This window comes from Mytilus galloprovincialis, chromosome 9, assembly GCF_965363235.1.
Source record: "Mytilus galloprovincialis chromosome 9, xbMytGall1.hap1.1, whole genome shotgun sequence".
Classification (NCBI taxonomy): Eukaryota; Metazoa; Mollusca; class Bivalvia; order Mytilida; family Mytilidae; genus Mytilus; species Mytilus galloprovincialis.
Window position 1 is genome coordinate 319,473 of NC_134846.1, and position 14,031 is coordinate 333,503.

The window sequence follows — 14,031 nt, forward strand, 5'->3', positions numbered from 1 at the left end:
TTAGCTAACGAGTGCTTTGTTTATAAACTTCCTTTTTTTGTGTTTTGATCGAGTCAGTTCATTTCCAAATAAGTTTGAATAATCATTTTGTATCTTTGCATGTAAGATATATTTGTTTTACAGTATGTGTAATCAGCAAATGCATAAACAATATATTAGAACTGGTTTTTTTTTTGTATTAATTTTACATTAAGAAAAATAAACATCCAAACCAACAACATATTTGTGACAAATAGTAGTAAATCATAAACTGGACAAAAATGTGTGATTTCAAGACTTAAAGTATATATTGTTTTAAACAGACACTTTAAATTGGTTCAAATCTAAAATGCATTAAACATAAAATTAAACTAAATAACTCAAAGGGCACAAAGTATAACTGCAAATACGTTCTACTTACTTTCTATACCAGTATACGCACGTTCCTATACAAAACATCAATACCAGGAATGCAACACTGCCGGCAATATAAGTAACAAGCGTCACTACAAAAAAAGTATCTGCCGGTTAATTATGATTTCACGAACGCAGCTTCATGACATTAAAAAAAACGACAAGGCCTATCACACATCAGAAAAAAAAAACCCTCATCATTTCATAACACTGCCTTGTCACAATCTTATTGTGTTTATGTATGTCAACTTTTAAGATTCACTCGTGTATGTAACAACATATTATATTTTAACGAGAGAAATAAGTGTATTACTGAACAATTATTAACATCAGGGTTTTCGATTTCACAAACTAGTCAAAACTTGTACTAAATTTTATCATCGGCAAAGGATCATCATTCGTAAATATAACTCAACATGCAGACATCTTATACCTTGAGGTACTTCACATCTAATTTATTTGGTAATATTCTTTACAAAGCACAAAAATGTCGGCATGCACCTCAAAAACTAACAAAACCTTTAAACAGACTTATTAAGAAGGTATATAGTTACGATACTGTTGTCTTGTAATTACAGATTGCATATTTTTGCTTTACTATTGGTTCACCTATATAGTTTTTGCATCGAAAATAAACACATTTATTCTAAAACCAGTTGTTGACATGATACGGGTTATGTTCCTCTCATATATTTTATTATGGTATAATGCTAAACCCCTAACAGAAGGGATTTTACTTGATGAAGACATAATCTTTCAATCAGAATGTCAGTAAATGCTAGTAGTCCTTTGTTAATGTATGCATATTTATTATTTTGTAAGGAGTTGAGATCTCAAAACACATATTTAATCCCACCGCATTGTTTGCGCCTGTCCTAATTCAGGAGCCTCAGACCATTGTTAGTCTTGTATGATTTTAAATTTTAGCTGCTTGTGTATATTTCGGAGTTAAGTATGACATCCGTTATCACTGAACTAGTATACATTTTTGTTTAGGGGCCTCCAGGTGAGGGAATATCTCGCTGCAAGTTTTATCAAGATATGTAATTGCTATTGTTCAGTTTTGTAAATTTGTGATGAAAGTTGATAGACAATAGCTCATGAATTTTAACGAAGGATTCATTTTGTTCTTCTAGAAAGTGATAACAAGGACAACTGTTCAAAATAACGCTTGATTACAGTACAGCAATGGAAAAATACTGAATAGACACATTCAAAGTCACCGAATTAGAAATCCAATATTTCTAACATATTTCAAATATATTCTGCATACTCTTGAACAATCACCGTGCGTATTTGTCTTGTAGTATAGCAGTTTTATTGGGAAATGCACCGGAATCTTTATAATTCAAAACATCTATCAAACGAATAGATGCTCAATATCTACATTTAAAAAAAGAAATTACCTTGTGTCTTGTCATCTCCTGAAGGGTAAATTGTGGCACTAGAAGGGGTTGTTGATATATTTTCTTTAAAAAAGAAGAACAAAAATATCAAATACAATGATTAAACCAATTAGTAAGAATGTATGAGTTTATATTAGAAGTCAGTTTGGTTAATCAAACAATGTGGGAAAAATCAAAATAATTATATGTGTTAATCTCCGCAATAACGCAATGTTCATAGTATTGCACGTATAAACATGGAAGTATATGTATCGAATAAGAAAACAGTGATGTGTGCGAGAAGTCATTACAGGTTGCACTGTGAAAATACAACTGTTTTACAAGCCATGTCTCTTTTTGGGAGATACATAATATTCATAGTTATTTTATATTGTTTACGTACTTGTTTCCAGATATAATATCTGTATTTCATCTCATAGCGAAATAACATGGGAATGTTACCAGTTTGAAAATCACTTAGCAGCATACAATGCACCAATCCATCCGACTTAAAGTAAAAATATTTGAATAATTGGACGGATCGGACTGATTGAAATTTCTAACAGATTGAACTCTACTATGTCTAATGATGAACTTATACAAATTACGGAATCTTAGTTTCGTTTCATTTCATTAAATTAGGGACATGAAAAATACGAAACGTTTGAGTATGAAATATAAACATTATTTATCAATTATTCAGCAAAGTTTTAAGATTTTAAAAAGAAAAGAAATATGCAGATAAAACTAGATTTAAATATTATTAAAAAAGAATGGTCATAGTTTATATATGTTCATACCCGAAAGTTTCCAAAACGGTGTTTATCGCGATTGTGATTTTATTATTTTCCTACAACGCTCTTGAAATTGATATGAAATAATCGTTTATTGCAAATTTCAGTGTATTATTTTCAATATTATTAAGTGTTGCATCCTTATTATCATAAAATTCAACTTAAAAACAACTTATTACGAGGTCATTAAAATAACAAATTACAAATGACATTGCTGAACATTTCATAAAAACAATGGTAATTTTAAACAATGCAACCATAAAATTCTAGCATACTTTTTTCTGCTGTACCAAACGGACTGCATTCATATTCAACACAAACAAAAGTTAAGGCATTAGTCTACCTACAATATTGATATTCATATAAAAAATCTTATCTTAAAATAACTGGTTCATATAACATTGCATTATTGTTTTTATCAAAAGAAGAACAATTGGTAAACATGCTAGCAACATTTTAGTATATTTTCTCTGATATTCTTTTGATTTTATGAAAAACAACCAGTCCTGAGACATAAATAAAGGCAAGAGTAGTATACCGCTGTTCAAAACTCATAAATCGATTGAGAAAAAAAACCAAATCCGGGTTACAGTCTAAAACATACAAAGTACAAAAATCCAAGGCAGTCAATGATTTCCATTCAAATGAAGACATTAAAAAGGACCGAAATCAAATGACGGTTCATAATTTCTATCAAATAAACAAGATTATTGCATTCGTATTCATACAAACAAAAATAAAGGCAACATTAGTATAAAAGTTAAAGCATTATTCTCCTTATATTAATAAAATTCTTATAAAAAAATCTTATCTTCATTACTTTGAAATAACTATTTATATATACAATTATATTATTTTTCATCAAAAGGAGGAAAATTGGTAAATTAAAACAACCCAACTACATTTTAGTATATTTTTTCTGATATTCTTTTGATTTTATGAAAAAAACAAAACGTCGTGAACCATAAACAGTAAAAAAAATCCAGTCAATGAAGAAATTGTTGAATATTTATCGATCAAAAAACAAAAGTTCATGCATATTTGTCCTTAAATTATTCACGTCTTATAAAAAAGTACTTATCTTAATGTATTCATAATCACTGGTTTCAAGTGACATTGCATTATTTCTAATATAAAGAAGAAAAATTTGCAATTTCAAGCAATCGAACAAAAGTTAAGTATCTTTTCCATAAAATTTAGAATATTTCCTGAAAAACAACCAATCCTGGTGTACAACAGATATTGAACTAAAATAATGGTTCATTGTTTTTATCAAAATAAAGAAATTGTTGCATTCTTAATGACCACAAAAAAAAGTTTAGATATTTGAATACGTATAAAAATAATGTCCTGTCGAAATACGAAACAAGTAAACAAACTAAAGACTTGGATTAAGAATATTACAAGCAACTTTTATTCAAAATTACTGGAAAATAAAATAAACAGTTTGAACAAAAATAACAAACTTTTTCTTTACAAAAATATTAAAGTCAAACAAGACAAAGAATTTTATCTAAGATTTCCAAATTTTGAAACTAGACGTTTATTTACAAAAATTAGAATAAGTGACCATAATTTGCTCATTGAAAAGGACAGATATCTAAAAATACCTCGAGACATTAGAACATGTACAACTTGTAAAACCTTAGAAGATGAAATTCACTTTCTCCTCTACCGTCAAATTAATAATGTTTTACGTATAAAACGTTTTAATGACATGGCAATAGATAATCCTATTTTTCCAAATCTATCTGGTACTGAAAAACTAGTAGTCCTACTAAATCTTTCTAATATAAACCAAGTGAAGAAAACAGGTTCCTTTATAAAACAGTCTTTAGAGCTGAGGACAGGGAACTCTTAGTTAGTTTTACTTGTATATATATATATATATATATATATAGATATGTGTGTTCAACTCAGTTATTTTATTGCTGTTGTTACTTTTGTTTATGTCACAAATATAATGTTACTTATATGACAAATAAAGATTGTTATTATTATTATTATAAAGACTTATAAAACAAACTTATCTTGAGCCCTTCAAAGGAACTAATTACAAATAAAACTGCGTTGTATTTTAAAAAAAAAAGAAAAAATATTGGTTATTTGAAACAATAGTTAAAACAAAACTCTTAATCAATAAAAACAAAACTTTAAGTGAAAAAGTAATTTATATATATTTTGTTTATGTTTTATTGCGACCCAAGTTGATTATAAATTAACGAGTAAAGGCGTCTTTGTAGATGTCCGCGCTTAACGATTGCAAATACTGTGGAGTTCGTTTTACATAAGAATTTAATCTTCCGTCCGATCCGTGTATATAATTTATTTACTGATCGATCGCTGATTGTAGTCATGGTAACTCTCACATACCTTATTTGAAGTATATAACGGCGATTATTCATTGATCAGACAAACAACCATCATCGATCATTCACCGTTCAGTCAAGCTCACATCAAACAGTTACATCAAAGGTTGCAAAAACTGTGTACAGAATTTAAGTATACGTTTAAACTCTCAAAAGAAAGGCAGATTATTCTAAAAGTATACCAAGCTCATAGTCGAAGACGACCTGAGAACGCCATTACAAAAAAGCGAAAATACATCTGTCTACATAACACAATGTAAAACAAAGATTCCTTCGATCAAAAAACAACGAAACATCATATAGAGACAGTTATATCGCATACGCCGTTGAGAAACTGTTAACTCTATGAAATGAAAAAAAAACAACCCAAAAAACACACAAAGGAAAGTCAACAAACAACTTCACAGAAAACTAAAGACTAAGCCAGACGAATCACATAAAAAAATTAACATGGGTATTACAACAGAGTCGCGCTGATCCCGCTCTATATGCGACATCCGTCTGGATGCACGTTTACAAACATACTTGGTGATAAGTTTACCTCAATTATTCCATGTTTGAGGACAATAGGACAGATTATGGTTAAAACAATTTGAATTATTCATTGTCTGTTAAAAAAGACACTTTTGTATGAACACAACGTTTTTTGATTCTTAAACGCTCGGGATAAGGAATTTATATAGATTTTATAATATTGATCAATCATTTACTTAATCTACATGTTTCATCTATACCAGAATTACACTATACATATTTGACCGTAAAGTTAATGCAAGTTAGTTTTACAAGAATTAGCACCCTTTATCAATAATGCAAGAATACGAAAAATTATAAAAATGTGAAACTAAGCGCAAACTAAACGTTTAAGATATTGATTACAAGAAATTGGTGTAATCCATCAACAATATTTACACTGCTGAAAGCGAGAAAGGCAATCGAGTTGAGATGACCAATGATAATCTGTTTATCGCTATTTTACCTATGACGACGTTGTCAACTTCATGTCAATTTCGTTAGCAACGCCACGTGCTAATTTCGTTGTACTAGGTGTTTATGATGTCTAACTGGTAAGTTTGTTACAAAACTTAATTCTTATGTGTCGTTCTGATATAATGTAAGCCTTTTTAAATTGTTGTTTTATTTCTAATTGTTTATTTGAATCGTTTCTTTTAAGTTTTTATGGTATATACAGTTGGGTGCAGACCAAATATTAAATGTAAACGGGCCTAAAAAGTTGACGCGGCGTTTACTCGCGTGCACTTCATGTAAACGCCGCGTTAACTCTGCGTTAACTACGAAATTTTAGTAGACATAAATAGTAAACGGGCGTTTACTTTCTCGTTTTGTCGCGTTAACGCGAAAAAGGCGTATCTTCTATTTTTGTAAAAAAAAGTAAACGCCCGTTTACTGTTTGTAGTAAACGCGCGTTAACGTAGATTGTACTCGTATCCTTGATACACTGACCTAATATATCACATGATAAGGTACATCAAAATATCCATCTGTCCATTTTCGATCAACATATTGACGATTGCATTTAATGAAATGACACTTCTTTAATTAATTTATTGAAATTTTTTTTTTAAATATGCCAGTTTAATTGTGAGTCGATATTTGTACATGTAAATTTTGAACAGAAAAATAGAAAATCCGCTGTTGAAAATTTTTGGAACTGACTTTTTTTGCAATTAATAAATGTTTATATTTCTAATAAAAAGTATTTTTGATTGTTAAGGTTCAAAACACATATACGTAAAATATTAAGTCAATTCAACAACGTAAATAAATGTACAAATGCATCCGACAATTATTTTATAATATACACAATTAGTTAACGCGAAAAGTAAACGCGCGATTACTCTCAAGTGCATGTAAAAATACAATTAAGAAATCTGTAGTAAACGCCCGTTTACTTTTACGTGCACGTAAAATTAAACTAGTGAAATCTGAAGTAAACGGCCGTTTACTACTGACTAAACGGACACAGAGTAAACGCGCGTTTACTCGAGTAGACATTATAAATTTCCATTTTGACCGCGTTAACGTAAATGAAGTAAACGGGCGTTTACTGGTAAACGCGAAATTTAAAGTCAACTAACGAAATATGTGCACGCCGCGTTAACTTGCGTTTACTTTATGTAATGCTTGGTCTGCATCCAACTGTATATCCTTTTGACATGACTCTGTATTTAAGAATCCTGCTACTGTGTTTTTATGTAATTATAGATTATCGTTGATTATCTCAAAGAGATTGATTTTCTCGCTTGAGCCGGGACGGCGAAAGCGAGAAAGGCAATCGAGTTGAGATGACCAATGATAATCTGTTTATCGCTATTTTACCTATGACGACGTTGTCAACTTCATGTCAATTTCGTTAGCAACGCCACGTGCCTGCTTAGTTTCTAGCGATAGTTTTCCATCTCAAGCGAGTAGCATGATATGAAAAATTATCACAAAAAAGATCAAAGGAAAAATGCACAAAATAGCGATAATGGTCATTATTTGATTTTGTCTTACATGTTTGCTCATGTGCGTATAAAGTGTTTTAAAAATGTATGCCATTTTGTTTTTCTTTGTTGTTCACTGTAGACATAGTTGCTTGTTTTAAAATGATTAAGATTGTAACACAATGTTGACTTCTGTACTCCTGTTTATTTTGCTCACAGATTGTTTTTAAAATAATGGAGTTCTACGCAACTATCATACAAGATAAGTTCTTCTACATGAAATGCCTGAACCAAAATGGGAATACGATAGTAGTCCTGTATTCATTTGATGTGCTTGACCTTCTGATTTTGCTATTAGATAAAGGATTTTCCGTTTTGATTTTTTTCATCAAGTTTTTCGTAATTCTACTTTTTCATAATGAGATCTTTCATTCACATATACGTTAAGATTCTTGGTTAACATCTTTTTTCGACCTGTACCTTCAAGGGATATATACTTGTAAAATCTAAGAATTTATTCAATATGAACTTCCTTAGTATAACTAAATATGTATTTTTCATTAATTACTATTCATACCTATCTTTATATAAGTTGACATAGATTCAAGGTAGTCGGTACCATCTATGGAGTTTCTGGCGTCACATGTATATAAACCGGTATCAGAAGTGTTTGCTTCGTTGATTTCTAGGATGTCATTGTGAACGATTATTACTTCGCTCCTATTGCCTTTAGTCCATGAATACCAAGGATTTGGGTTTCCATTAGCTTTGCATTTTAGTTTAACTGAATCCCCCTCCTGAAAGACTGTTTTGTCTGACAGCAGTTCTATAATTGGCCTCCTCACTTTAACTGAGAAGAAAAAATGTGCATTTTGTTTTATCGTGTCTTCGATGTTTTCACCTTTGTGGAATATAAGCAATGCAATTGGTTATTTTATATGTGTGATCCTCAGGTTCCCATATATTTCTACTCTTAGTAGATAACCTTCGGTTTTGTCTTGATAGCTTGTATTGACTGAAACAAATGCTTCAAAAAATAAAATATTTAAAATGTAAAGTGTTTATGATAAAGGCACAAGAGCAATAACACAAATTAAAAAATTCCATTGTTTTTTTTCAAAGCAGAAACAAATATTAATAAAAAAAAGTCATATTTACAGCGAATCAGAAGTGGTTCGGAATCTACATGCCTAGTCCCATTCGGTAACTCAGATTTGACAATACATCTTATTCTTGCCTGGTTGTCATCACCAGTCACCTGAATCGTTAAGGTGCTGTTTCCGTCAAAGGAACAAGACTCGGGTATTGTTTCAGAAGATATGTTTGAGTAATTAAATTTTCCACCACTTGAGTAAATTTTCTGCCATAAAAATCTCCCCTCTGGCCTCCCAACATCTCCTTCACACACAAATGTTATATTGTCTCCTTCAGTGAAATCCCTTTCATGAATACCGGTTTTCGGTGCCAGTGTTGCTGATCGAGTATTTCGTTTTGCATTTGTGAATTCATTTTCTTTCTGTGGCGAATGTATTTCAGGTTTTGAAGGAAAAACTACAATTAAAAATTTATACTGATATCTGAATTGAAATTTTGTTATTGACGCTTAAAACAGAAGTATGTAAATAATGTTTTTTACATAAACATATTTATGCAACCATTTATTATAATCAACGTCTCTTTTTTGGCAATTCACCAGTGATTCCTATGTTAAACGTTACCATCATGTAAAGCAAAAACGTGTTTCGTTTTCTAAATGTGAACCACTGAGGCTCATATAAAACAATACAAAGTTCATTTCATTACGAATTTGAAATAGACTGAAACTAAACTAAACATACAGAATGTGCTACATGTACTAAACTCAAACAGATAAGACCATCTATACATAGGGGTCGAAACTCCTTGATGTTTAACACAAACGGGATATTAAAATCAATATTGTCAGAAACAATTTGATCCATTATATTCTAGAGTATTTTCCAACTTTATAACTTTCAAATATTCCATATGAAACAATAAACAATACACCAAGTCGTAATAAAGAATTAAAATTTCGTGCGAAATTTAGGGCTAGACATCATTTAATTAACCATCGCAATGACCCTAAAAAGTGCTGATGGTATTGCGACCCGATTTAAACACAGATATAAAATAAATACCCTAACACGGATGTCAAGTTGGTTCAATATTCAACATTCAAAAATTTTTTTTTTTTTCTTGTATCCATTTTCAACATTCAACATTCGATTTTTAACTTTTAACATTCGTTTTCAACATTCGTTTTCAACATTCGTTTTCAACATTCGTTTTCAACATTCGTTTTCAACATTCGATTTTCAACATTCGTTTTCAACATTCAACATTGGTTTTCAACATTCAACATTCGTTTTCACCATTCAACATTGGTTTTTAACATTCAACATTCGTTTTCAACATTCAACATTGGTTTTCAACATTCGATTTTCAACTTTCAACATTCGATTTTCAACTTTCAACATTCGTTTTCAACATTCAACATTCGTTTTCAACATTCGATTTTCAAATTTCAACATTCGTTTTTAACATTCAACATTCGTTTTCAACATTCGATTTTCAACTTTCAACATTCGTTTTCAACATTCAACATTCGTTTTTCAACATTCAACATTCGTTTTCAACATTCGTTTTCAACATTTGTTTTCAACATTCGTTTTCAACATTCAACATTCGTTTTCAACATTCGATTTTCAACTTTCAACATTCGTTTACAACATTCGATTTTCAACTTTCAACATTCATTTTCAACATTTGATTTTCAACATTCGTTTTCAATATTCGATTTTCAACTTTCAACATTCGTTTTCAACATTCAACATTCGTTTTCAACATTCGATTTTCAACTTTCAACATTCGTTTTCAACATTCAACATTCATTTTCAACATTCGATTTTCAACATTCGTTTTCAACATTCGTTTTCAACATTCGATTTTCAACTTTCAACATTCGTTTTCAACATTCGTTTTCAACATTCGTTTTCAACATTCCTTTTCAACATTCGTTTTCAATATTCAACATTCGTTTTCAACATTCGATTTCAACTTTCAACATTCGTTTTCAACATTCAACATTCGTTTTTAACATTCGATTTTCAACTTTCAACATTCGTTTTCAATATTCGTTTTCAACATTCGATTTTCAACATCCGTTTTTAACATTCGTTTTCAACATTCGATTTTCAACTTTCAACATTCGTTTTCAACATTCAACATTCGTTTTTAACATTCGATTTTCAACTTTCAACATTCATTTTCAACATTTGATTTTCAACATTCGTTTTCAACATTCGTTTTCAACATTCGTTTTCAACATTCGATTTTCAACTTTCAACATTCATTTTCAACATTCATTTTCAACATTTGATTTTCAACATTCGTTTTCAACATTCGTTTTCAACATTCGTTTTCAACATTCGATTTTCAACTTTCAACATTCATTTTCAACATTCGATTTTCAACATTCGTTTTCAACATTCGATTTTCAACTTTCAATATTCGTTTTCAACATTCGATTTTCAACTTTCAACATTCGATTTCAACTTTCAACATTCGTTTTCAACATTCAACATTCGTTTTCAACATTCAACATTCGTTTTTAACATTCGATTTTCAACTTTCAACATTCGTTTTCAACATTCAACATTCGTTTTCAACATTCGTTTTCAACATTCGATTTTCAACTTTCAACATTCGTTTTCAACATTCAACATTCGTTTTCAACATTCGATTTTCAACTTTCAGCATTCGATTTCATTATTCAACAAAATTAATCGTTTTCAACATTCGATTTTTAACTTTCAACATTCGTTTTTAACATTCAACATTCGTTTTCAACATTCGATTTTCAACTTTCAGCATTCGTTTTCAACATTCAACATTCGTTTTTCAACATTTAACATTCGTTTTCAACATTCTATTTTCAACTTTCAACATTCGTTTTCAACATTCAACATTCGTTTTCAACATTCGATTTTCAACTTTCAACATTCGTTTTCCACATTTAACATTCGTTTTTCAACATTCGATTTTCAACTTTCAATATTGGTTTTCAACATTCAACATTCGTTTTCAACATTCAACATTCGTTTTCAACAATCGATTTTCAACTTTCAACATTCGTTTTCAACATTCGATATTCAACTTTCAACATTCGTGTTCAACATTCGTTTTCAACATTCGTTTTCAACATTCGTTTTCAACATTCGATTTTCAACTTTCAACATTCGTTTTCAACATTCAACATTCGTTTTCAACATTCAACATTCGTTTTCAACATTCAACATTCGTTTTCAACATTCGATTTTCAACTTTCAACTATTGTTTTCAACATTCAACATTCGTTTTCAACATTCGATTTTCAACTTTCAACATTCGTTGTCAACATTCAACATTCGTTTTCAACATTCGATTTTCAACTTTCAACTATTGTTTTCAACATTCAACATTCGTTTTCAACATTCGATTTTCAACTTTCAACATTCGTTTTCCACATTCAACATTCGTTTTCAACATTCAACATTCGTTTTCAACATTCGTTTTCAACATTCGTTTTCAACTTTCAACATTCGTTTTCAACTTTCAACATTCGTTTTCAACATTCAACATTCGTTTTTATCATTCGGTTTTCATCTTTCAACATTCGTTGTTTTTAACATTCAACATTCGTTTGCAACATTCGATTTTCTACTTTCAACATTCGTTTTCAACATTTAACATCCGTTTTCAACATTAAACATTCGTTTTCAACATTCGATTTTCAACTTTCATCATTCGTTTTCAACATTCGTTTTCAACATTCGTTTTCAACATTCGTTTTCAACATTCGTTTTCAACATTCGATTTTCAACTTTCAACATTCGTTTTCAACATTCAACATTCGTTTTCAACATTCAACATTCGTTTTCAACATTCAACATTCGTTTTCAACATTCGATTTTCAACTTTCAACTATTGTTTTCAACATTCAACATTCGATTTTCAACTTTCAACATTCGTTTTCCACATTCAACATTCGTTTTCAACATTCAACATTCGTTTTCAACATTCGTTTTCAACTTTCAACATTCGTTTTCAACTTTCAACATTCGTTTTCATCATTCAACATTCGTTTTTATCATTCGGTTTTCATCTTTCAACATTCGTTGTTTTTAACATTCAACATTCGTTTGCAACATTCGATTTTCTACTTTCAACATTCGTTTTCAACATTTAACATCCGTTTTCAACATTAAACATTCGTTTTCAACATTCGATTTTCAACTTTCATCATTCGTTTTCAACATTCAACATTCGTTTTCAATATTCGATTTTTAACTTTCAACATTTGTTTTCAACATTCAACATTTGTTTTTAACATTAGATTTTTAACATTCAACATTCGTTTTCAACATTTGATTTTTTACTTTCAACATTGGTTTTCAACATTTAATATTTGTTTTCAACATTCGATTTTCAACATTCAACATTCGTTTTGAACCTTCGATTTTCAACTTTCAATATTCGTTGTCAACATTCAACATTCGTTTTCAACATTCGATTTTCAACTTTCAACAATTGTTGTCAATATTCAACATTTGTTTTCAACATTCAACATTAGTTTTCAATATTCAACATTCGTTTTCAACATTCAACATTCGTTTTCAGCATTTGTTTCCAACATTCAACGTTGGTTTTCAACATTCAACATTCAATTTTCAATTTTCAACATTCGATTTTCAATTTTCAACATTCGTTTTCAACATTGAACAGTCGTTGTCAACATTCGATTTTCAACTTTCAACATTCGTTTTCAACATTCAACATTCGTTTTCAACATTCAACAATCGTTTTTAACTTTCAACATTCGTTTACAACATTCAACATTCGTTTTTAACATTCGGTTTTCATCTTTCAAAATTCGTTGTTTTTAACATTCAACATTCGTTTGCAACATTCGATTTTCTTCTTTCAACATTCGTTTTCAACATTTAACATCCGTTTTCAACATTAAACATTTGTTTTCAACATTCGATTTTCAACTTTCATCATTCGTTTTCAACTTTCAACATTCGTTTTCAACATTCGATTTTTAACTTTCAACATTTGTTTTCAACATTCAACATTTGTTTTCAACATTCGATTTTTAACATTCAACATTCGTTTTCAACATTTGATTTTCAACTTTCAACATTTGTTTTTAACATTCAACATTTGTTTTCAACATTCAACATTCGTTTTCAGCATTCGTCATTCGTTTTCAGCATTCGATTTTCAACTTTCAACATTCGTTGTCAACATTCAACATTCGTTTTCAACATTCGATTTTCAACTTTCAACAATTGTTGTCAATATTCAACATTTGTTTTCAACATTCTATATTCGTTTTCAATATTCAACATTCGTTTTCAACATTCAACATTCGTTTTCAACATTTGTTTCCAACATTCAACGTTGGTTTTCAACATTCAACATTCGATTTTCAATTTTCAACATTCGTTTTCAATTTTCAACATTCGTTTTCAACATTGAACAGTCGTTTTCAACATTCGATTTTCAACGTTCAACATTCGTTTTCAACATTCAACATTCGTTTTCAATATTCAAAAATACCAGTCATTTTCAGAATATT

The 14,031-nt window shown here is 29.8% G+C and overlaps 1 long non-coding RNA gene across 1 annotated transcript; it reads right to left on the minus strand.

Annotated features, from left to right (window-relative positions):
* Positions 1-400: 400 nt before the first annotated feature.
* On the minus strand, positions 401-8,232 carry LOC143046577 (uncharacterized). Its single transcript, XR_012969162.1, has 3 exons — positions 7,966-8,232; positions 1,800-1,862; positions 401-485 (listed from the first exon to the last, which is right to left on the minus strand). It is a non-coding gene; the product is annotated as an uncharacterized LOC143046577 (long non-coding RNA).
* Between the last annotated feature and the right edge of the window lie 5,799 nt (positions 8,233-14,031).